This window comes from Ursus arctos, unplaced genomic scaffold (assembly GCF_023065955.2).
Source record: "Ursus arctos isolate Adak ecotype North America unplaced genomic scaffold, UrsArc2.0 scaffold_11, whole genome shotgun sequence".
In the NCBI taxonomy this organism is placed as follows: domain Eukaryota; kingdom Metazoa; phylum Chordata; class Mammalia; order Carnivora; family Ursidae; genus Ursus; species Ursus arctos.
The window spans coordinates 60,803,944-60,829,076 of NW_026622775.1; the positions used below are offsets into that span (position 1 = coordinate 60,803,944).

The window sequence follows — 25,133 nt, forward strand, 5'->3', positions numbered from 1 at the left end:
TGCATGCCTTTCTAATTTGACTGATATTCAATGCTAAAGATTAGTCTGTCTTACCAGATTTCTCATATGTCAAGATATTATTTGATTATATTATTATCACAAGCATAATCGAGGTATAGTTTTTAAGAAGTAGTGTTTCTAGGCACTTTGTTATAAATACATGACTATTCTTATCCCTAAAACAAATATCCAAAGTAGCTTAATGTTTAGATTAAAGTCTATAATAAAGGATTTTTTTATTGTAAAAAAGAAAACTCTTACTAATGTAAAGACAATGTTATAAGAACCATTGTTTACTATGATTTATAAAATATAAAATAGTGGTCAGACTCCCTATGTTTATACCACCTTAACCAGGTAAATTTTGTTTATATTCTTATTTATTTACAAATTGGGTAAACTTTTTTTTAAGAAAATAGTTGCAGATGTATACAACTTCCATAAATGCTTCAGAGAGTTTTGATAAATCAAATCCTGCACTCAGTTTCTCCCATGGCTAAATCTTACCTTGCTAGCATACCTTTGTCACAAATAATGAGAAAAATGTTTACACATTATTATTAACTAATGTCTATACTTGTTCCAAATTTCTTTCATTTGTATCTAATGTTGTTTTTTTTTCCTTCAGGTTTTTGATAGTTCTTTATTTTGATTTTTATTTTATTTTTTTAATTTTTAATTTTTTTAAATTAACATTTTTGGGGGTTAATGTAGAGCATGATATCAGCCATAATACCTGGCCTGCTAAAATGTAACATGAAAGCTTCTGGGAGTGATGGAAGGTTTTGGGAGCGATGGAAGATTTTGGAGAAGGAAGTAGGCTTTTGGAATGCCAAGGCCTGAGTGACCACTCTGCCCTTGGAATGCCACAGGGAGTTGCTTTCCCTGAAGCTTTCTTAGCTCAAACAGCCGCCCTGTGATCTAAGAGACGTATGCATTGTCCCTTAGTCTATGTTTAGCAGAACTTGTAGAACACATATTAGCATATCGTATCTTTCCCATAAACAGATCCTCCTAGTTCCAGTAAGACTCCTTGTCACACATCACGTGCTTGAGAAACAGTGATAAGGATTTGTGATTATCCTGAAGGACCAATAAAAGCGGAAGCAAAGAAGAGCAAAGGGTCTTCGTCTCTGAGCATTGACCCCCCCTTGCCTTCTCTCTTTCACAGCAAAGTTTGGAGTAATCTTTCATCCGCCAGTACAGGGGTTGCTGGCCATTCCTGGCAACATATAATGTATTATTTGCCTCAGGGGTACAGGTCTGTGATTCATCAGTCTTACACAATACACAGCGCTCACCACAACATACACCCTCCCCAATGTCCATCCTCCAGCCACTCCATCTCCCCACCCCCCTCCCCTCTCGCAACCTTAGTTTGTTTCCTAAGAGTCTCTTATGGTATGTCTCCTTCTCTGGTTTTGTCTTGTTTCATTTTTTCCTCTTTTCCTTATGACATTCTGCCTTCCAATGTTGTTGTTGTTGTTGTTGTCCTGAGTACGATATTGTTTTTAGTTGCCATACCTCCTTAGGTTCCTCTTGGCTGTGAGTCTTTTAATGGCCTTGACACTTTTCAAGAGAACTGTTCAGGTATTTTGCAAAAGGCCCTTAATTTAGGGATCTCTTTTTGATGGTGAAACAGGGGTTATGGGTTTTGGAGAGGAAGGCAACACAGATAAATTAACATTTTTCATCCATCATCTCAAAGGTTCATGCCATCAATATGACTTATCCGTGTGATGTTAGCAATCATCTTGTGGCACAGGGAGTCTTCTTCAGGTTGCTCAGTGTAATGCCATTCCCCTCCTCCTGCCCACACTGAATTATTTAGAAAGAAGTCACTCTCCATAGCTCACAGATAAGGGGTGGGAGTTGAGGACAGAGTGTTGACACAGGGTATTTGGAATTCTTCTGCTTGGAAACTGTTCTCTTCTCCCCGGGACATTTACATCTCTCTTCAGTCGTTCATTTGTATCAGTATGGGCTGACGTTTATTTTACAATATGTTGTAAATGTACAATATGTTCAGGTTTGACCTTTGAGAGGACTTTGAGTTAGTTCCTGTGTGCCTTTGACATACCACCATGTTGTCTTTTAGGAACTTCCTCATGTTCTGGCATTACAAGAAGTTCCAAGATCATATTGCATATTTAAAACAAAAAGTCAAATATTATTGATTAACAGATAACATGGGTGTTTCACAGGAAAGCCCAAGGTCTCCTTAAAATACACATACTTAAAGTAAAGCATATATTTAGTCAGTGGTAGGGCACTATGTAAATTTACAAAATGAATTATGTTTTTATACCAGCACCAGTTAGTTAGCAAGTTAATTACATGCACAATTATATGCACAATATAAAAACATCATAGGTATTTCACCAACTATGTGCAATACCTCTTTCTTGGGAACCATATGGTATTACTGAAATATCTTTAAAAAGAACTAGAAAAATGAAGATCTATATCATGTTCATGGATATAAAGACTCATTATTTCTGAGATAACCATTCTTCCCAAATTGAGGTACAGATTCAATGCAAGCCTCATCACAATTCTATCAGGCTGTGTGTGTGTGTGGTAGGGTGAGTGATGCGGTGAGTCATTTTAAAATTTATATGGAATTTCAAAGTATCTACAATATCTACAGCAATCTTCGCAAAGTAAAACGTTGCTATAGTAACACTACCTGTTTTCAGACTTGCTGCAGTGCTTCAGTAATCAAGACGCGATAGTACTGGTATAATGTTCAACAGCTAGGTCAATGAACAACATAATGATTCTGGAAATAGGACAATATTTATATGGTCATTCATTTTTCAGTAACGAAAAATGGGGGAAATGAAAGTCTTTTAAATGATGATATTGAAATACGTGTACATCTCTACAGAATAAAGTGGACCTTAACTTCTACTGTATAACATACTAAAGACAATTGAGATAGGCTGTGGACCTGACTGAAAAACAAAACTCATAAAAGTTTTGCAAAAACACATAGGAAAATATCTTCAAGATGGGAGCGTATGAAGATATCATAGACTACGGAAAAGAAAACATGAAAAATTGATAAGTAAGGCTCATCAAAATAAAAAATTTCTCACTACACAAAGTCACGGCTAAGAAAATGAAACAGAATGGCTACAATTTACAATATTAACAAAAATGTGGAGTCACCAGAACTTTCAACCATTATTAGTGGGAAAGTGAAAATGGTACAAGTACTGTAGAAAAATTTTGGCTACTTCTTTTTAAAACTATGATATAGAGTTTCCTCTCATGTTATGGTTCATAGCAATTGAGTTAAGCAAATTTTTAAAAAATGCATAGTTATGATGTTGTGAGAATAAAATAAGGAAAATAAATCAGTCATGTACAGTCCTTTTCAAAATTTCAGAGCTATGCTTTAATTAAAAAAAAAAACAATGTTTGAAAGCTCTTGACTATTTAAAACCATCTTAGAGCTAAACCTACACTTTGATATTTAATAATAAAGAACATGCAAATGCATGCAGATAGATAGCACAATTAAATTTCCTGTCAAACTCATGCCCACAGTATTCAGATAAGCTATATTTATAATAGAACCCACACAAAGGCTAAAAGACATTGACTAAAACTTGAGTTTTTCCTTTTATTCTTCCCTACCTAAAATTAGGAAATCTCTACAAATTTATAAAATTTCTTAAATTAAAACTAAACCTCTAAATATTTATAAAAACCAAAATAAAATCACTGGAGTAATTAATCACAACTTTTCATATCTGAATCAGAAATCCTTTTCCAGAAATTGTCATAAGGATGTTTACTATTTGGAATTAAACGGAGAAAGACAAGTGACAGCAAAGTAAAATGTTGGATTTTCATAAGAGGCTTCTTTGTTGGTGGTGTTGCTAGATAAAATAGGTCATAAATCCTACTGATCTGAACAGAGCTTTTACATTTAACAGGATATTGTTCTATTTAGAACTAACCTGAACTACCATTACTTACATTATTACAGCTTTCTAAATCTTCGAATGCTATTACTAAATAAAGCCTTATATTATGAACTGTACTGTGAAAAACATAGTTTTTAAGAAGTAACTTTTTTCACCTTTGCTTCAGTGTATTTAAATAAGGCATCACCAAATATGCTTTATTTTTTAAAATATCACTCTTCAAAATGTTTTTAACCCAACCAATAGTAGTTGTGAGTTAATATGAGGAATTTTCTAATTTGGTATTGCATTAAGGATTATACCTTAAGATTTCAAACTGATGTTTAAAAAAAAAAAATCCCGGTGCATTAAATGATGGCATATTCTATTCCTACACTCACTAATTACTTATTTCCTTTCTCTATTTATATCTTGGACATCAACTAAACATTTTAGGTGGTTAATTATATATGTTACAATATTAATATTGCATATCATTATGCATATTATTGCATATTATAACATATATAATATTAATATTATAATACATATGTATTTATATACTTCCATCAAGACCCAGTAATTTAATGAATTCAAAACTTGGTATTAAATTAATTTTTTGGTATCTTTAAATATTGATTAGCTTAAGTTGGAAATTTCAAAACCTGGAAAATTAAAAATTAGTTAAATATTATTGGAAAGGAGTTTTCATAAAAGTATTTTATTTTGTAACATTTTCCAAGTGTTTTATTTTCTCTTTTAAATTGGCAACAGTAGATTAAACAAAATCAATACTGTGAAGAATTCACATTAAATTGATTTACTTAAAGCATTAAAGAGGTAATCTCAAAAGCTGGTAGATGGGCTCACTTCAGCAACACATGGCTAAAACTGGAAGAATAAGAAGATGAGCATGGCTCCTTTGCAAGGATGACACACAAATTTATGAAGCATTCCATATTAAACAAACAAAAGAGTTGATGATTCATCTGTTTCTTCCTATCTAAATGATGCAAGAGGGCAATATCCAAACTTCAGCTACCCTGAAGAGAAATCAAATGACTCAAGAAATGAACATTTAAAATCGAATTTTTATGTCAAATATACTGGAACAATTTCCAGCAAAATAATTAGACCAATGTTGGGAACATTTGGAACCTACTCATCAATTCTTGAAAGTATCTTCTAACAAGCAACTATTGCTGCACTTCTGCCACTTACCGCAGAAATCCACCAAGGACTAAGAAAAAAACACCACCAGAGTACTTGCCATTGAGGAAAAAAATCTCCCCCTTGCCTCCATTAGCATTATATTGTAAACAAGGGGAATGCGCTTGAAAAGACAAAGCCAGACCATTAAAAAAAATGAAAAACCAACGGAGAACTAGCCTCCTAAATCTACACAAGATACTTTATTTCACTATTCCCCAGCAATTGTTCTAATATTTATTTTATTAAAGTATTTTAAAATTTAACTTCTTATCAAGTCAAACTTACATATCATAAAATTCCCTCATCGTAGGTCTACATATGTTTTTTTTATTTTTAGTAAATTCATGGAGTTGTGCAGTTATGATTACGATCCAGTTTTAGAATACTCCCATTATCTCAAAAAGTTCTCCAGTGCTATGTGAAGTTTATTCTGTTCTCACCTCCTTCCACCGCAACCACTGGCTCTAAAATTACCTTTGCTTGTCATTTCATATTATGGAATCCCATTATACATGGCCATTTGTGTATGGTTTCTTTCATTTAAAAATAACATTTTTGAGATTTATATTGTAAACTGTATTAGCATTTAATTCATTTTTTTTACGGGTAAATTGCTTTCCACTGGTACGGATGTACCATATTTTGGTTATCCATTCACTGGTTCATAAGCAATACATTGCTTCCAGGTTTTGGCTAGTGTGTATAATCCCTCCAAGGATTTCAAGTACATGTCTTTGTGTGAACATGTTTTTATTTTTCTTAGTTCTTATGGTAAGTGTATGTGTAACTTTTAAGAAAACTATCACACTAATTTCCCTAAGTGTCTGTAACACATTCCATTCCCACAAGTAATGTGGGGTAGTTCCAGTACTTCACATCTTTACACACACTTAATATTTTCTTTTTTATTATAGCATTTCTAGTGAATTTAGTGATATTTCTCTGTGGCTTTCATTTGCATTCCCCTAATGAATAACAATGCTAAGAACCTTCTCAATTTCCTGTGAGTCGTTCATATACCTTCTTCAGTACATTGTCTGTAAAAATGTCTTTTTCTGGGTTTTTCTGTTGGATTTTTGTCTTCCCTTATTAACAAGTCTTAAGAATTCTTCATATATTTTGAATGAAGTCTTGTAGAGATGAATGATTAGCACACTTTCTTCCAGTCCATAGGTCTCTTTTCCATAATGGTTTTTTTTAAAAGCATGTAGCTTTTCATTTTGATGAACCCTATTTTTTTCCCTTCTATGAGTCATGCTTCTGCCTTCATACTAAAACCATCTGCCCAAACGAAGGTCACACAGACTTTCTCCCCTGTTTTCTCTTAGAAGTTAAAGTAGATTTTCTTTCTTACATTTATGTCTACAATCTCATTTTGAGTTAATTGTCAGATGGCATGAGGTAAGAGTTTAAGATCTTTTTTTTTCCTTCATGCACATGGCTAGCCAGTTGTCCAAATAAAAATTATAGAAAAGACATGTCTATGTCCCCTAGAATTAGCTGGGTATATTGTTGGAAAAGTAATTGAATATTTAGGTAAGGATTAATGAATTTATCCTCAAGTCTAGCTGAATGAGTCTACATCCATCTTTTCTCTTTTATTTTGATCATTTGGCTAAAGTTTGTCATTTTTGTTAATCTGTTTAAATTACCAACTTCTAATTTCATTGATTTTTCTATTTTTTCTGTCTTCTATTTTATTGATTTATGCTTTCATCTTAATTATCTTCTTTCTTTAGCTTGGTTTATGCTTAGCTTGTTCTTCTTTTGCTTTTTTTTCTAGTATAGGTTACTGACACAACCTATTCTCCACTAAGCACTAATTTAGGTGCATTCCATAAACCTTATATATTGATTGGTCTGTTTTTTAATTCAATTTCACTCAGCTCAAAATCTTTCTGATACCCCTCGTGTTTTGTTTTTGAACCATGCAGTTGCTTAGAAGTGTGTGGTTTGTTTGTAAATACTGTGATGACCATCTACCATCAGTAGGTTTCATGGTCAAATATATGAATGAGTGGGCTTGTATAGGATGTCAGTATTAAGTTCCTGTTTACATCTGTTTATTAAAAAGGCTATATTCCTAATATATATTTGAATAGTTCCCTTTTTATTTGAAAATTTATGTAATTTTTATGGGGCTCCTGGGTGGCTCAGTCAGTTAGGCATCCAAATCTTGATGTCAGCTCAGGTCATGATCTCAGGGTCGTGAAATCAAGCCTCGAGCTGGGCTCCCATGGAGCCTGCTTAAGATTCTCTCTTTCCCTCTCCTACTGCCCCTCCCTACTCTAAAAAAATAAAAAGAAAAGAAAAGAAAAAGTTCTTTAACAAATAAAAATTGCTAAAATTTATTTTTCCATATCTTTAACTAAATGCTTTACAAATCAGCAATGCAAAATATGGAAAAGTGATCTATCTTTCCTTGTTGGATAAATATATTTCTCCTTTCTTCACACATACCCCCCCTATAGACAGACATATACAAATAATGTTTAAACTGTTTGCTCTTTAGATCAATTACAAGGGCTTCATATATAATAATTGATTTTGTACAAATATGAAAGTTAATTGCACTATCAGGACAGGGAAGACCATCCTTCCCAAATCTTCTAAATAACTCAAGGGAAAGTACTTTCCTCACAATTTTGTTGCTTTTGCGTTGTGAATATCCTTAAAAGATATGTTGCTAATGAACATCTATCGAGTATCCATCTCTAGTCAACGTAAGACTAAGCAAGAGTTCAATACAGGTAACGGTCTATTACTTTGCAGCTCCCTGTTACTTTTATCTGGGTATCTTTGACTATGATTTACATCTATTCAACTACTGATTTGCATCCAGCTGGACAAAATACTCCACAGATTTTCATGCCCAATGTGATTCCTACTTCTGCTTTTGATATTTGGCATTCAGAGACTGTAAAGCTTAACTCTTTAGAGACTTCCAGCTATAAATATTTAGCTGTTTCAACAGTTTCTGTCCATGTAAGAGTAAAATACAAAGCATCAGTAATCAGACCTTTCTCTTTGTTCTCTTCTCTATCTAAAAGGAAAAAGAGGGGGGCCAGGCTGGCTCAGTCCATAGAGTATGTGAATCTTGATCTCAGGATTGTGAGTTAGAATCCCACATTGGGTATAGGGATTACTTAGAAATAAAATCTTGAAAGAAAGGAAGAAAGAAAGAAAGAAAGAAAGAAAGAAAGAAAGGAAAGAAAGAAAGAAAGAAAGAAAGAAAGAAAGAAAGAAAGAAAGAAAAAGAAATGATTATACTGAAGATTCGGGCAGCCCATTATTACTTAATGGGTAGAGGGCTATTTTGGGTGCCCACGAGATGCTTTAATTCACAATTTTTAAGAATCATTTTTTGTATTTTCTCAGCTATTTTGTACCATATTTACAGATCTTGCATTAAATGCAATTATAGCTAGGTCAACACGAGTTTTAGTTGGCATGATTTAAAATGCAAGATGTTTGGGCCTGACAATGGTTTCTGGAACTGAATTTATGAACTTTTGAATCTAACTCTTCATTGTTTTTATATCAGAGTTCTTCCACTGTGAAGTACCTCTTAAGTGGTATAGACGCTTATAACTGCAGCAGTGCTTTGGAATCCTTTCATCAAAGGTACTCATGCAGAGACTTAAAATACATCCAAAACCATCTATCTGAAAATCTGCATAGAGATTATTTTCCACCTCAATTAAAGTCCAGGTCGGTTGGCTATTGTTCTCTGAGTCAGCTGTAAAATGGTTAGCCCTCTGCCCTCCATACAAAATGACAAGGCATCTTTTTAAAATTCTATTTCTGCTTAGCAAAACACCCGCATCTCAGGTGCAGTAATTTGCACTCAGAAGTGCTGCTTTCTTCTTCTCTAACTAGATAATTTGTATGTGTGTTTTTGGTGATTAGTGGTTCTTATTTTTTATTATTTTCTAATTAGCACATTTTATCTATTTTTGTCTAGATAATAACAGTGATTTAATTGGTTGATCCCTTAACATTCTTGTTCAAAACATTTTAGCCTATCTGCCTGTTTTTGGCAATGTCTCATTTAGGGTGAGAGGCTTGGTTATATAACTAGAAAGCTCAGGAGAAGGGCAAGTCCTTCAGAGGGTAACAGACACTGAAATTACAGTTTTCATGGACACTTCATCAAGCTATTTATTGCAAATCCTAAACTTCTAAACTTCCCATGATAACTGGAAGATAAATGGCCCCAGAGGAGTAACAGAAACTTCTGCACTATGCAGCTTGTCACTCACTTCTCAAAATAAGGAAGAGCTTTTATTGGAAATTCTTCTAACGTTACATTTCTGGATTCTTAATACCTTAATCAGGTTCCCTAGAATCATATCCTGTGATGGGGAATCAGCTTCAAGGGCTTTAGAATGATGATGCTCTGACAGAAAAGTTTTAGGAAGGAGAGGAAACAGCGTAGGGAAGGGGACAGTTCTAAGGAAGAATGCATTTTTGCTGGAATGCAATGTGAGCTCATCCACCCAAGTATTTCTGGAACATGAACTTTATCACTGAGTACATTTCATGTGGAGGCTAGAGGAATGGCCTTTTGCTCACCCAGCTCAGTAGCTCAGTAACAATCAGTCATAGGCTACAGGCCACTTGGGTGAGCAAGTGTTGGAGAGAAGGAGGAAAAAGATTATAAAACCATCCAGCCTCAGAGGCTTATTCAAGTTGATTCAAGGACATTTCTCAAGAGAAGAATACGGCTGTGTGTCCATAGCAGCCTACCATCATGTCAGTTTAGGTGAAGAGGGGTAGCCAGCTGGCGGGGAAGGGGAGCACCAGCCCACTAAAGGGAACTGGGACAGACCACCAATAGTGTCTCCTATACTAGATAAATATGGCCTGATACTCCAGTTTGCTTAGGCATTTTTACAGAGGAAACAAAATGGGTGGAGGGGAGGGCACGTATTGCATGGTGCACTGGGTGTTATACGCAACTAATGAATCATCGAACTTTACATCAAAAACCAGGGATGTACTGTATGGTGACTAACATAATATAATAAAAAAACATTAAAAAATAAATAAATAAAAGAAGGGAAGTACCATATGAGCCCTGAAAATGTGATAACAGCCCAATTAAACATGCGAGTAGTTAGGGAATTGCGCTCTCTTTCTCAGGATTATTTCCAATACCTCACCCTTTAGTAGGACATTTGAAGTACTTTATCAACTAACTCATCCTTTCTTCCTGTGTCTAGCTAGATTTCTAATAAAATATCTGAGATGTTATATTTCATTTGACTTTATGACAGACTTTTTCTCTACTCATCCAATTGAAAGCATATAAAAGCGTTAAATGTAAAAATTCAAAGAGGTACTGAGGCTTTCACATTTTCAAGTACTTTATTGGGTTGAAATGATAGAAAGCCATGACATGGTTATTGAATTATTGACTCAAGTTCTAAAGTTACACTTTTATTTCACTCTTTGTGTTGTCTTTATAAGTAGTTCGCAAATAACACTTCTTTGCCAGGTGGCTTCTTTGCCAGCAGGGGATGTTCCAGAGCTCTTGACATATGGTGACTGGAGAAGGTGCCTAGTGCTTCCTGTGCTTTCTGCTTCTGTGTTCCTCATTCCAGCAACTGCCATTAGTCCTGGGAGTGACAGTACTTGCTCTATCTTTCCTTTCTATGTCCTCCCAGACCATGCCTTCTGTAAAGTATCAGCCTTTGGAGTCAGAAAACACAGTCATCATTTCTTTGTTAAATCAGTAGTACCCTTCAAAATATAAATGTACTAAGCCAAAACTACATTTCGAGGGGCGCCTGGGTGGCTCAGTCATTAAGCGTCTGCCTTCGGCTCAGGGCGTGATCCCAGGACCCTGGGATCAAGCCCCGCATCGGGCTCCCTGCTCCGCTGGGAGCCTGCTTCTTCCTCTCCTACTTGTGTTCCCTCTCTCGCTGGCTGTCTCTCTCTCTGTCAAATAAATAAATAAAATCTTTAAAAAAACAAAATTACATTTCGTGTGAATAAGAAGAAAGAAAGGAATTAAGGAAAGGAGTGAAGGGTGGAGGGAGGGAGGGAAAGAGGGAGGGATGGAGGAAGGGAGGAAGGAAGGAAGGAAGGGAGGGAGGAAGGAAGGAAGGAGGGAAGGAGGGAAGGAAAGAGAGAGAGAAGGAAGAAGAATGAAAGTGTGATATGGTTTGATTTGGTTTTGCTTTTTTTTTTTTTTCTTTCCAACTGGAAATGGGAAATGGTTGGCTATTCACAGAATTAATCCTTTAAATAAACTGACCTATTTCATTTTCTTTATGTTATAATGTATCTAATTTTAAATGTTAAAACATTTAAGAGAATAAGCTTGTTATTAGATTTCTGTACGTTTTAACTAAATGGGGTTGCATAGTAATAAACCCATTATAAGTTAAAAATATTGTAAGTTAAAATGTAACTGACACGCCTAACCTATAGAACACCATAGCTTAGCCAAGCCTACCTTAAATGTTCTCAGAACAATTAGATTAGACTGCAGTTGGGGAAAATCATCTACCACAAAGCCTATTTGACCAGTGCTGAATATCTATTGAGTACTGCACTGAAAGTGAAAAACAGAGTGGTTATATGGATGCAGAATGGTTCTACGTGTATTGGTGGTTTACCCTTGAAATCACACGGTTGAGAAGGAGTTGCAGCTCACTGCCACAAGACTGCATCACAAGAAAACATCATACCACATATTGCTAACCCAGGGAAAGACCAAAATTCAATGTAAAGTTTCTATTGAATGGGTATTGCTTTTGCACAATTGAAGAATCAAAAAATTGTAAGTTGACCCATTGTAAGTCAGGGACCATCTGTATAGTGCAATAAATGTTGAATTTGAGATATAATATTTTTTTAAAATATTAATTAGTGTTTAGTTTCATTAATTGTGTAAACACTATAAAGTATTTAGAGGAATATTAATTTTCTAGTGATACCAAAGTTTGGAATTATTACATGTGTGGAGCTCTACCCCATGTAAATATAAAGCATTGTAAAACATTTTTAAGAAATTCATCTGTGGCCTTCACTAATGAGTAAAAAAGAATATTTACACTTATAAATTTATGTCTCTATAAATTAACTAAGGTCACAAAGAAAAAAGTAGCAAATGAAAAATAAGATATAAGCATTCTAATGGAATTTGATTTTTAGACTCAAATAATACATGTTTTTAATATTCAATAGGGAAGGATGTAGACGATGGGCTTCCATATTTAAAAAGTCATAGCAAACACTAGGATTTTTTATGTATTTATAATAAGTCAATGTTCTAGACACTTTGCTTATCGAGACTTTTTGGTCTCAAAAGTTATTCAAGGTATTACTTTTATTCCTATTTTGCAGATGAAGAAACTAAGGCACAGAGCTATTTCATTGCTTACTCCTGACTCACTATTACTATCTTTAAGTGAGTTGCTCTGTTTTCAAATAAAGATGCAAAAGTTGTTTCCTAATCAACAACTCTGCCTTGAATTGCTAACCTTTATATAAATTACCTGTGTTTTCTTCTTTTTTAAAAAAAGATTTATTTATTTGAGAGCAAGAGACAGTGCGTGTACAGGAGGGGGGGTGGGAGGGGCAGAGGAAGAGGGTGAAGGAGAGAAGCAGACTCCCCGCTGAGTGAGGAGCCTGACACATGGGGCTTGTCCCCTGACCCTGAAATCATGACCTGAGCTGAAATCAAGAGTCAGATGCTCAAACCAAAACCATCCAGGCACCCCACCTGTGTTCTCTTCTTAAACTGGATAACCTCTAAGTAGAAAGGTAACTTATTTGGATATTTTTATATGTACAATGAACAGTTTTTATAAAACATTTGTTTGTGGCTATCTGAGTCAGGAAAACCTGGAAACTCTTTGGATTTCATGTATATAAAATTTATATATAATTAACAACTTCAAATGCCATAATTTGGAGGAAAATCCATAGTTCCTGGCTTTCAATAGTAAAATGATATTTATGCAATGTACTTATAATAGTTTTCTATTGCTGCATAACAAATTTTATAAATTTAGTGACTTAAACTAACACACTTTTTTTTTTTAAATTTTACTGTTCTGGAGGTCATAAGTCTGACATGGGTTTGCCTGGGTCTGAAATCCAGAGCCATGCTCCCTCTGGAACTCTAGGGGGAGTCCTTTCCTTTGTCTTTTCCAGCTTCTAGCCATCATCGGCATTCCCAGGCTTTTTGACCCATTCCTCCATCTTCAAAACCAGCAGTGAAGTTCTTTCAATCTCTCTCTTATTCTGACCCCGTATTCTGTGGTTGCATCTCCTTCTCTGATGCTGACCCCTCTGCTTTTCTCTTATGAAGACCTTTGTAATTACAGGGGATATCCTGGATAATGCAGGATAATCTTCTCATCTCAAGACGCTTAATTTAATCATATCAGCACAATCCTTTTGTCACGTAAAGTAGCACATGCACAGGTTTGGAGGTCAGGACATGGACGTCCTTCAAGGTGAATTTTTATGTCTGCTGACAACCAATGTTCATTCACTGATTTAGTATATATTTATTCAGCTCTGGTCATGCTCCAGGCATTATTCTAGATATGGGAATAGCACTAGACAAAAGGTCAAATTCTGTCCTCTCCTGGAGTTTACAGTCTAGTGAGGAAGACAGAAACTAAGCAAAACTAAGTAAGGAATACGTAGTATTTCAGACAGTAATAATGTTCTAAAGAAAAATTACATAGGAAAGCAGAGTACAGAGTTAAGGGTACTACTACATTGTAAATATTGTGGGTAGAGAAGACCACACCTAGAAGCAAAAATCCCAAGGTAGCAATGGTTTCAGGTAGAAGCATGTCAGGTGTGTGTGAGAGGCCACATAGTGAGCACAGGTGAGAGCAGTGGCATCCAAGGTCTGTGAGGAATAAATAGGGACCCAGACTTTGCAAGGCCCGATCTCACACCTCTAAGTTTGGCCGGTTAGTGGTGATTCTCAGTGAATGACATTTTGATAATAAGCAGTATTGTAATAAAGTGGGCTTCCATTTTAACAGATCCATAATGGCTGTTACTATGAAAATAGATGGAAGGAGGAAGAGAATAAATAGAAAAGATTAATTATAGACTATAAAAATAATCCAGGACAGGGACAGCATAAATTGAAAATGAAAAGAGAAATAGAGAGGCCGTGTGTGTGTGTGTGTGTGTGTGTGTGTGTGTGTGTGTGTGTTTGGTGGAGGAGGCTCAGGTGTTAGAGTTTGGTTTAGAGCTCAGCTGGGATGTGTTAATATGAGACATCTCTTGTCTGTACAAATGGTGGTGTCTATTACAGATGGATATAAAAAACTGGAATTCAGGGAAAGCATCCTGGAACAAGCTGCAAATTATTAAACTTTGAGATGGTAAAGGAAGCCATGAAACAGAATTAGATCACCAAGGACATGTGTGCAGACAAAAATTAAAAAAGATTCAAACACTGTGTCCAGGGGCACTCTGGATTCAAGTGTCTCAGTCAGAATATCCAGACACTGATGAACTTATGGAAATAACATTAAGTTTTTCATAATTATTAGATATCACGTGTAATTGTTATGTATATAAGTCCATTATTTTTACAAGCACCTAAATCATGTGAATTGTTTATTAAAATAGCATATCATATGTCAATTTCGACAAATTGTATTTTTTCATCCTATACAGCTTACCATTTTTCACCAAGCATTAAAAGTTAACAAATTAAAAGGCTTTCACCCTATTTTTCACATCACATTTTCAAATTATTAAACCATATCACTTCCAAATTCTGTAAAATAGTCTACATCCTTTAGCAATTTCATTTATTTAGTTTATAGGCTCTCTCATTTTTATGGTTTGTCAAATTTTCAGTTTTAATAACTAAATATTGCTCTCTTTGTAAAGTTAAAGTATTGACAACACTGGTAAAATAACACTTATTAAAATGAAGTTTCTTTTTAAAAATTATTTTGTTTTGTCCATACTTTAATTGGCATTAGAAATGCTCTAAGCTGCTCCAATTTTGCATCAGAAAGATTCAAAGATTTATGACTTAATATTTAAGGAGAATACAAAAATACTTATTCTCGCAGGATTATCCCTTAAGTCTGGATATTTATTTTTAATATTCCAATAATTTTGTTTTTATAAATATCAACATCCTCCATGCTTACTACTCATATGCAATGACAATAAGCTAAAACTAAAGTAAAAATTCATTATAATTAGTGGTAATTTTATAATTCAAGTTATTGATATTATACTTTATATAATTTATTACTCTTACACTTTCAAAATTAATATTATACAGATAACCAACTGATATGGAAGCTTACCAATATTTTAAAACAAGTATACTTATATCTTACTTCCATGCCATGGAGCAAACAACTCCTTTAGGTATGGTAGTTTTGAAAGCCTCTCTTAAGGACTACCCTGAAAGAAGAAGAAAATCCTGCAAATGTAAAAGTCAATTTAAACAGGAGGTAAAGATCACCAGTGCCAAGAATTTCAAGAAATGGGGAGATAGATGATAGATCGATAAATAGATCATAAATAAAAGAGAGAATGTGAATTTATGTGTATGCATGTTATATATATGTATATACATACCTTAGATACTTTATCTTAGTAATCTTTTCTTAGTCATGGGAATGATTGCAAGCAGTCTCTGTGCTTCTGCAGTCCTCTATATTCAAGACTCAAAATTGTAGTCAAGAGCATCTGATTGGTGGACCTAGGTCAAACACCCGTTTCTTAGCCAGGGAATAGACATGGGAACATCTTTTACCTATGGGTTCAGTAGTACAAGCTGTATCCCTACATCCCTCTTACCTGAGGATAGGCCAAAAGGAGAAAGCTAGATGATTAATTTACCCAATGTTTCCTCAAAACATGTGCTAGAAACCTGGAAAAAAACAAAATTACAAGCCTGTAACTGTATCTACTGCAGCTGTTATTGTTTCGTATTATTTGTGACTTGAGTATTATGGAGATGTTGGCTTCATGATCTTCCCTAAATCACTGCCCTCTCCTGGGCAGCTTTACTCCTGGCTGCTTCACATTTGGCCTGTAGCAGATGGGGTTTCCACCTATTTCGGCTGTGGTACTTGTAAAGACTTTAGGGAAGAGCTGGCAGAGTTCTTCCAATGGGTTAGCTCCTTCCAAATCCAGGTCTTATATCAAATGCAACCCCTTGCATGCCTATTTTGGCTTTCATGCCCAACGCAAAATCACTTGGAAGCTTTCCTGGGCACTCCTGTCTCTCTTCGTTCTCTAGCCAAAGAAGTTAAAGTGTAGAAATCTTATCTAAGGAAGCTTTCAGGAATTTCCTTTTCTTTTGTTGGTAAATTAACTTGATTCAGATTTCCCTTCTATGCTTTTGTTGTTTCCTGGTAAGGATGCTAAGATAGTGAGACCATCTCACAAATAAGAAATCCAAAGACCATAATAGTAGGAAACCTTTGTAAACACTATTTCTGTCAAGGGTACCCATAATCAGCAACATCCTGGGAAAAACTCCTCAACACAGTAAAAAGGAACCTAGCTGTTTTGCAATGCAAATACTACTGTTTTGTCCATAGCTCTCAAATTCCTTTACCTTTAACTGTACACCTGGCCCAGCCTTGTGCTTATTGTTCTGTGTCTTCCTCTTCTCCTCAAATTATCATAACCTGATGGGACAATTCCAAGTCAGCAGGACATTTTTGTTCTGAGAGTCTATTTATTATTTTATTCTTTGGTTTGTCTGATGGCTTTAAACATCACCCTGGAATTATTTTTGTTCATGAGTCTTTAATACCAGTTGTTTATTTTGGTTTTATTCTCTTCTTTCCCAGATCTGGCCAATCTTGCTTTTGTACCCACAAGTCCTATGATTATTTCATTTATTATTGTTAGCAAATTTAGAGGATCTCTTAATATGGAAAGGGTCTTCTTATGACTACGAAATGTAAGGGACTCACTTGGGGCAAAGAATGAAATAAATGGATCTGCAAAGAAAGCCAAAAATTTCATTACTGTACTCTATAGAGATGGCTACAGCAATCTACCTCTATCTATCTTCTATCCATGATATACCCATGGTATATCTATCAATGGTATATCAATGCTCCTCCAAGGAGAGACATGCCCTTGAATATTAGCTGGCATTAGTAACCAGCTTCTAATGAACGATCTGGCTGAAGTGACCCTGCATAACTTCCTAGTCTAAGTTATGCAAGGTGTTACAGTTTCTACCTGGTTTATCTCCCTGAACATATGGACCATGAGAGCCCAGTGCTGATAAGTAGGAAGTTGAACATACCTTACATTGTCATGCTGTAAAAGTCACATGTAAGACCAGATAGACATGATGATTTCTAAAGAGCTGGAGATGTCCCAGGCATCAGCTTTTTGATTCCTACTGTTTGGATACCAGACATAGAAGCCAGCAACCTTACTTCATTTGCTCCATACTGTGGAAGCTATCACCTAGTGGAAGAGAGAAATGGTATGTTAATTGAACATTACAGATTCAGGAGGAAAGTAAATGTTGATGATTTCAGATACCTAGTCCCAAGATTTATTATTTTTTTCAACTGTATTAGTCTTTTTTTTTCTTTTGGTAATCTCTTCCAGAGTTAACTACTTCTCCTTGTAGATGTTGAAATATGTAAGGAATTCACTTCAAATGTTGGCATAGTTATAAGTACAATCTTTCCCTTTACTTGAGCTCAGTTTAAAGACTTTGGGTTCTTGTTTTTTATACTCCAGTCCCAGAAGTAATTTTTCACTGTAGGAGTTGTCTGCAGGCCGTCTTGTGCTTTCTAGCACTGTTCTACCACCAGGATTTAGCTTCTCCAGGACACTATACAGGATGGATTTAAATATGTATTAAACTAAATTTAAATTCTCTCAAAGGAGTCAAAATGCATTTTACCATCCTTAAAGGAAATAACATATGGGTTCGCACGATCTTCATGGTAGTCCTGCAGAGCAATCATGCCATTTGGATTCATGTTTTCACCAATAAAGAACTAGTAGTTTTTGAAATTTGCAAGGATGTGCTTGATTTGTTTCACAGCCCCTGTCATAAAAGGTTTTACTCTTTCCGGCCTCTGTTCTTCAAGTTGGCCTTTGACTGATTTCATGTAACCTTTGATGTACTTCTTGTAGACTTCTTTTGTGAAGCTGGTTTCCTGCAAGTGATGGTTCAGAACAATATCAACACCAGTGATGACTGTGCTTTAGGTACCTTGGGCCTCGGGGCCCTCAGTGGAGGCATTTCCATCAATGAGCGAGTCATCAATGTTAACCTCTGATTTACTGACCATCTTGCCCTCTACCTCCAGGCACAGCACCTCCGTGATCTTCCGGATCTTGTAGAAGGTGGAGAACATCGCATCATGGCTGATAAGGTGCTGGTAGACGATCATGATGGCAGCTGGAGAAACATGACTGTGGTGTGAGCTTAGAAGGAGCCGGGAAGCCTGAGCTTGTGTGGTGTGGCCAGAGCTGCACTGAGTGGAAGAGGGCACCAGGAGGAAAGGCAAGTTTTTGTCTCTGTTTTTTCATTTTGTTTTTGTTTTGTTTTGTTTTTTAACACAGCAAAAGATAACTGAAGATTTGAAAGGGGGGGAAAAAACACTGAAACAAGCAATGATTTATAAAACCAGTCAAAAAAATGGTAAATTTTTTACCCAATCAAAGGAGAATGCTATGAGTCGACACATTTTTTTTAAACATAAAAAAAACCTAGAATTCTCTCAAACCAGGTATATCCCATAGGACCAAATCAACCTGCTCTTATTTGAAATGGCAGGTGTGTGGAGTGCAGGGTGGCAAAGGCAGAACACAAAGTTATGCCAAATATTAGAGGTGGAGAAAAAAATAAAACTGCATATATACTTCATTTATGCCAGAAATAGGCATTTTGTGTCGAAAAATAAAAAGAGATAATGGTTCAAGCCTTTAAGCACCAACTGTTGACAGCTGAACATAGGTAAACCATCAGATGCAGAAACCTCATGTGGTTTTGTTGCTAGTAAACTAATGTCCTCCTGAGCAGAAGTAAGGACATGGACTCAGGACGGTGGATGAGAAAGTGACAGAAGAGTGACAAGATCACAGCTGCCTGATGTCCTGGCTCTCCTCTCTGCCCACTCCTGTATGGAGTTCTTAAGCAAAGTTCAAGCAGTTATGGTCCCCGGAAATTAAGGATCTTATTCACACCTAGAATGATAAGGAACTATGTTTTGAGAAAGAAGAACATTTGACAAGATTCTTGTCTGTGATATGATGCAAATCTAAGACAATGCAAGTTTTCTGCAAGAGCTAAAGAAAGTGATAAAAGCCTCACAAATACAGAAAAGAAAACCTAGGTAATACAGCACTGAAAAGAACAGAAAAAATCCATTGTGAATAGCCATTCTGTAAAAACAGGACAAGACATGTGAAAACTCAGAGATACAAAAGATGGATTTGGGAAGACCGATCCAAACTAAATTGAAGGAGCCAATACACAGAGAGATGAGAGGCAGAATGATCACTGTGGGAGTCAGAATAAAGACTGCATATATTTGTACTACCAACCCTGGTAAAATACGGCTCCCAGACTTATGCCTAAACCTCTGGCTAGAAAAAGTCATGGTCATTTGGAGTTGAATCACATCATATGCACCTCTAAGATTATGAGGGCCATCCATGCCCTCCTGCAACCACATGACATATTGGAGTCCATTCACTCTTTGCCCTTCTGTAAGATTACTGAACACACTTTTTTCCCTCGCTTAGCAATATGTTACTTGAATTAAGAACTATAGTGGTATAGAATCAGAAAAAAAAATAGATGATCAGAATAATCAATAGAATTAGGCAGAGAGGATCAGGGGGATTTAAATTTGTACACATATCACAGATTATCTCAGGGACTGATACATAAAATAAAATGAAAAGAATCTCATACTGAAAATTTTCCACTGTCAACATATTTAACAGAATAGTTGTAGGTTAGTTAGCTGATCGCAGTCCAGAGTTTGGATCTGAGATTTTCAGGAAAAAGAACACAACTTTGTTGGCGTGCTAATGTATTATTCAGTACAGGGCATTAAAAGACCAACAGGAATACTGGCTAATTTATAGTTACACCCTTTCGCCATTTATGTACTGTTTCTTGCAACAAGTTGACTAGTGCAGATAAATATTTACCTCTCTACCACTGGAATCACTCATATAGGTGGCTGAGTGCCTCTATTCTAAAAACAGGTGGATGAACAATTTCAAATTCTGGCTCTTTCTCTGGCCTTTTTCAAAACTGTGGGCACATGGATATTATAATCAATCCAGTGAGAGAGATTTTTCATCACTTACTTTAACACTATAAATCAGGCTATATTATTCTTTTTTGCTTGTTTCATAAATGAAAGAAAAGTAGGAACAAGGTAGGAATGATGGTAATATGTATGCTACATATCTGTAATCTGTTAATTCTATATACTCATTCCCAGTGTGAATGAAAAATATGTACTTTGGGTTAAAACTAAGGAACTGTGTGTGGAGATTTAGGACTGTCACATGTTTATCAATCAAATCCCAGTCTTTCTTTTTAGTTCCCAAAGGGTAAAGTTACCTCCAAATTTTAGGGCATTTTATGTAAGAATTCATGTACTGAGTATAAAAATTCAGACAGCTTTTCATTTGACAAATGAAATAATGATATTGAAAACTGTGAAATATGAGGTAGTTTCCAGGAATTCACATATTTGTCTTATTTGGTGGCCATAAATGACTTAACGAACAGTATTTTTTCTAATGTATCAACTTGCTGTTTATCTTCTACCATGTAGGAGTACTGAGATGCTGTGCTGATCTCAGAGAATAGAAGTAAACTTGTTTGAACCCGTAAGTTAAAACAAGCTTTGTCCTCATGAAATAGAAACTATGCTTCTTTTTGAAAAAAGATTTTATGTATTTATTTGACAGAGAGAGAGAGGAGCAGAGGGAGAAGCAGGCTTCCCACTAAGCAGGGAGCCCTACACGGGGCTCAATCCCAGGACCTGGGATCATGACCTGAGCAGAAGGCAGACACAGCTGACTGAGCCACCCAGGCACCCAAAACGATGTATCTTTAAATATGATGTGAAAACTAAGATAACATATAAATCAGGGGATGCCATGAGGAACATACAGCCAGTTTGTTCCATGAGTGTATGTCAGTTTGCCGAATCTCAAGTTTTGCAAGTAGAGACATGATAAAACTGCTCTGATGAATCAAGAGTAGCAAGCAAATCAGGTAAAACACAAAAGCCACTTCTGGCAACACAAAGATTTTTGTTCTGTTTTGTTTATATTGTTTGGCTGAAGTCATCTTTATAAAAACATTTGAGAGGATTCCTCACAATGTAATTAATGGGGAATGCTGAAATTTAATGAAGGAAGATGTAAAGTGTAAATACAGAATATAATGAAATAATTCTGTGATCTCCCAGTATTTATATGGGCTCTAAATTGTTTAGAATGTATGAACTTTAAGAGATAATGGGATGCATTTAATTTGTAATTAGCAGGTAAAATATATGTAAGAATTATATTAGTAAAAGGGAAATAGGAAAACTACTATGTGGGGTGTCTGGGTGTCTCTGTCAGTTGGATACCTGACTCTTGATTTTGGTTCAGGTCATGATCTCAGGGTGCTGGGATAGTGCCTCATGTTGGGCTCCATGCTCAACAGGGATTCTCCTTAAGGATTCTCTCTCTCCCTCTCCCTTTGCGCACCCCCCCCCCGCTTGCTCTCTCTCTCTCAAATAAATAATTTTTTAAAAAGAAAAAGTAGTATGAAATTATTTTGTAGTTCAGCAAAAATATTGAGTTTCTAATCAAGATCTAGAGACATTTTAGGAATTCAATATCCAAAGATTAAAAGATCATTTATTTATTTCACAATTATGAAATACTTTTGATAGTCCATATATGACATCACAACGGTTCTTGGTACTGTGCATATTACAAAATTTCTGGTGGAGCTCAAATTCTAATAAGAGGAGCGTAATAGGTCTGCAACATGAGCAGACAATTAGCCTATAGATAATGGGTCTCAAATATGGTTATATTTGTTCCAGATGGGGACAACTTACAGAGTAAGACTACAGAGTAAGAAACCAAGGAGTTGAATAAATAGGAAAGGAAAAAAAATAAAACAAAATTGGACTATGACATTTAAATTGGACTAGTGGGTAGACAGGGAATAGATGACATGCACAGGCAAATGTTATTCAAATGCTGATACAACCCATGGATGTAAGTTTTGATGGAATTGAGTGGTTTACGGGTTTGAGGTGCTAGAGAAAATAATTCTGCCTTCAAGAAGCAGTGTGCAATAAAACCACACACACACATGTGCGCACACACACACACATACACACACACACAGGCATACAAAGCCTAAATACAGCAATTCAAGATGGTACTCTGAGAACCTTCCTTAACACAGTTGGAATGTCAGTAAATAAAGAACATAAGAATAATTTAAAACAGTACAACTGGAGGAGGACTGGAAGAGTTCACAACATCATCAAACTAACAAGAATTTTGTAACAAGAATTTTCAGAGGAAGTCTAGTCAGACATGGAAACCATACTTCCTTTCAGAGCGTCAGAAAGTTACAAAGAAAGAAAAGTAGGAACAAGGTAGGAATGATGGTAATATGTATGCTACATATCTGTAATCTGTTAATTCTATATACTCATTCCCAGTGTGAATGAAAAATATGTACTTTCGGTTAAAACTAAGGAACTGTGTGTGGAGATTTAGGACTGTCAGCAAGCCTAATGAGGGCATTGTGCCTTGCTGCATAATCTTCCACAATTTGGCATTTGGAAGGATTCCTTTTTCTGTCTGTTGTTTTTCCATGCTCTATGAAAGAGATAATTATGTTTTCATGCAGATTCATTGAACCCTTCAACTTTCTATTGTGAAATATAGAAACCTCATAGGTAAATATTGATAGAAATAACCCTTTCAAGTTATCTACATTAAACTCAAGTATCCTTTATTCATAAAGGAAAACAGAAAACGAACAATGACCAGGCATATGAGAAAACCTGAAAATAACAAAGTGAAGGACCAAAGTGGCAGCAATTAGCAATTAACACTGGATGTAATGGAAATAATTCAGAAATTTAAAAAAAGAACTCTAATGAATACATGAGTTTGACCGTATATGTAAACATCAAGAAGTGTTTAAGTGGACCAAAAACATGTACAAGAATGCTCACAGAAGCTTTACTTAAAATTGCCCTAACCTGGAAATAACCCAAATTTCTCTCAGCAATAGAATGGAAAAATAAAATATAAAATTTGCACAATGGGATTCTGTGCAACAACCATAAAGTAAAACAGTAATAACAAAAAGAACTAATTCCACACAATAATATGAACACATTTCATGGACAAGAGTGGGGAGTAAAAGAAGTCAGAAAAAAGACTACACAATGTTTTATTCCAGTCATGCTGAATTCAAAGTTAGGCAGAATCCATCTCCTACAACAGATATTTCAACTGTGATTAACTTTGGAGGTATCAGCTACTCAAAGGGAAAGAGAATGAGATATATAGATATATAGATATATAGATATAGATATCTATATACATAATCAATATATTGGTTTAGATTACATATCACAGGGGAAATCAAAACAATCAAAAGACACTCCCAACACCATCTATTGATACCTGTACCAAACAATTCTACCCTCTCTCTGGTAATCATAGAAGTAATTGTGCTCAAATACAAAGCCAAATCTTCTAAGTTTGCATTGGATTTAATTCCCTCTGATTTACTCTGAAACATTATTTCAGCAATTCTCTCTTCTCTATCCCTTCCTTGCTCACTTCCCACTCTCAATTAGATAACTAACCATATTGATTCTTTCCCTATCTCATGAAAATCCTCCCTTGATCCCAATTCCTCTTCCTCTCTGGATCCATTTTATTCTCATTTGCACTTAAGATCTTTGAAATAGTTTTCTATACTCATGGCCTCCAAGACCTTGCTTCCAAACAGCTCTTAAATTCACTTCAGTCATGCTTTCTCTTTGATCGTGCCACTGAAGCAGTTCTTGCTAAATCAAAATATCAATTTTGAGGTGTCTGTGTGTCTCAGTTGAGCGACTGACTCTCAATTTCAGCTCAGGTCATAATCTTGGGGTCATGGGATCGAGCCCCACATTGAACCTGCATCAGGCTCCAAGCTCAGTGGGGAGTCAGCTTGACACTCTATCTCTCCCCTTCCCTCTGCTCTTCTCCCTTGCTTGTGCAAGCTCTCCCTCTTAAATAAATAAATAATTCTTTAAAAATATGTATATACTTTTTTTCTTTATCATACTTGAGCTATTAGAGATTTTGACATGGTGGTTCATTCTCTTCTTTTCGAAATACTTTGGTCATTTTTGTCTTGGACAAACATCTCACTTTACCTCCTACTTCACTGGTCATTCCTTCTGCATATTCTTAGCTGGTTACTATCTTTATCCACAATTCATTCACTTAGATTTTTTCCAGTTTTTTTTTTTTAATGAATACATTTGTTATTTAATGTTGTGTGTTTAGACTGTAAAGTGTGTTACTTTTAGACACATATGTTATAATATGATTGCTGATGTAGTGATATTACATTGTATACTTGTACAATATTATTGTTTATCTTCATTATAATGTGCATTAGATTTATATGGCTTATTCACCATTCACCACAATTTTGCATCCTTATACACTCAATGTTATCTCTCCCATCCCCTGTGATTATCATTTTACTTTATGTTTTTTATGGGTTTAGTGTTTTAGATTCCACATAAGTTATATCACACAGTACTTGTCTTTCTCTGTCAGACTCAAAGCATTTGGTATAATGTGTCCAAGGTCCACCCACATTGTCACAAATGGCAATATATTCTCCTTTCTCATGCTGGATTCCATTGTGTTTATGTATCTCATATTTTCTATCCCTTCATCCATTGATGGGCATTTGGTTTGTTTCCATATCATGGC

At 35.5% G+C, this 25,133-nt stretch overlaps 2 pseudogenes; one reads left to right on the forward strand and one right to left on the reverse strand.

Annotated features, from left to right (window-relative positions):
- The first annotated feature begins 4,781 nt into the window (after positions 1–4,781).
- LOC113270080 (U6 spliceosomal RNA) lies at positions 4,782–4,882 on the forward strand (annotated as a pseudogene).
- Positions 4,883–17,995: 13,113 nt separating this feature from the next.
- On the reverse strand, positions 17,996–18,526 carry LOC113270027 (translationally-controlled tumor protein-like; annotated as a pseudogene).
- Positions 18,527–25,133: the final 6,607 nt, after the last annotated feature.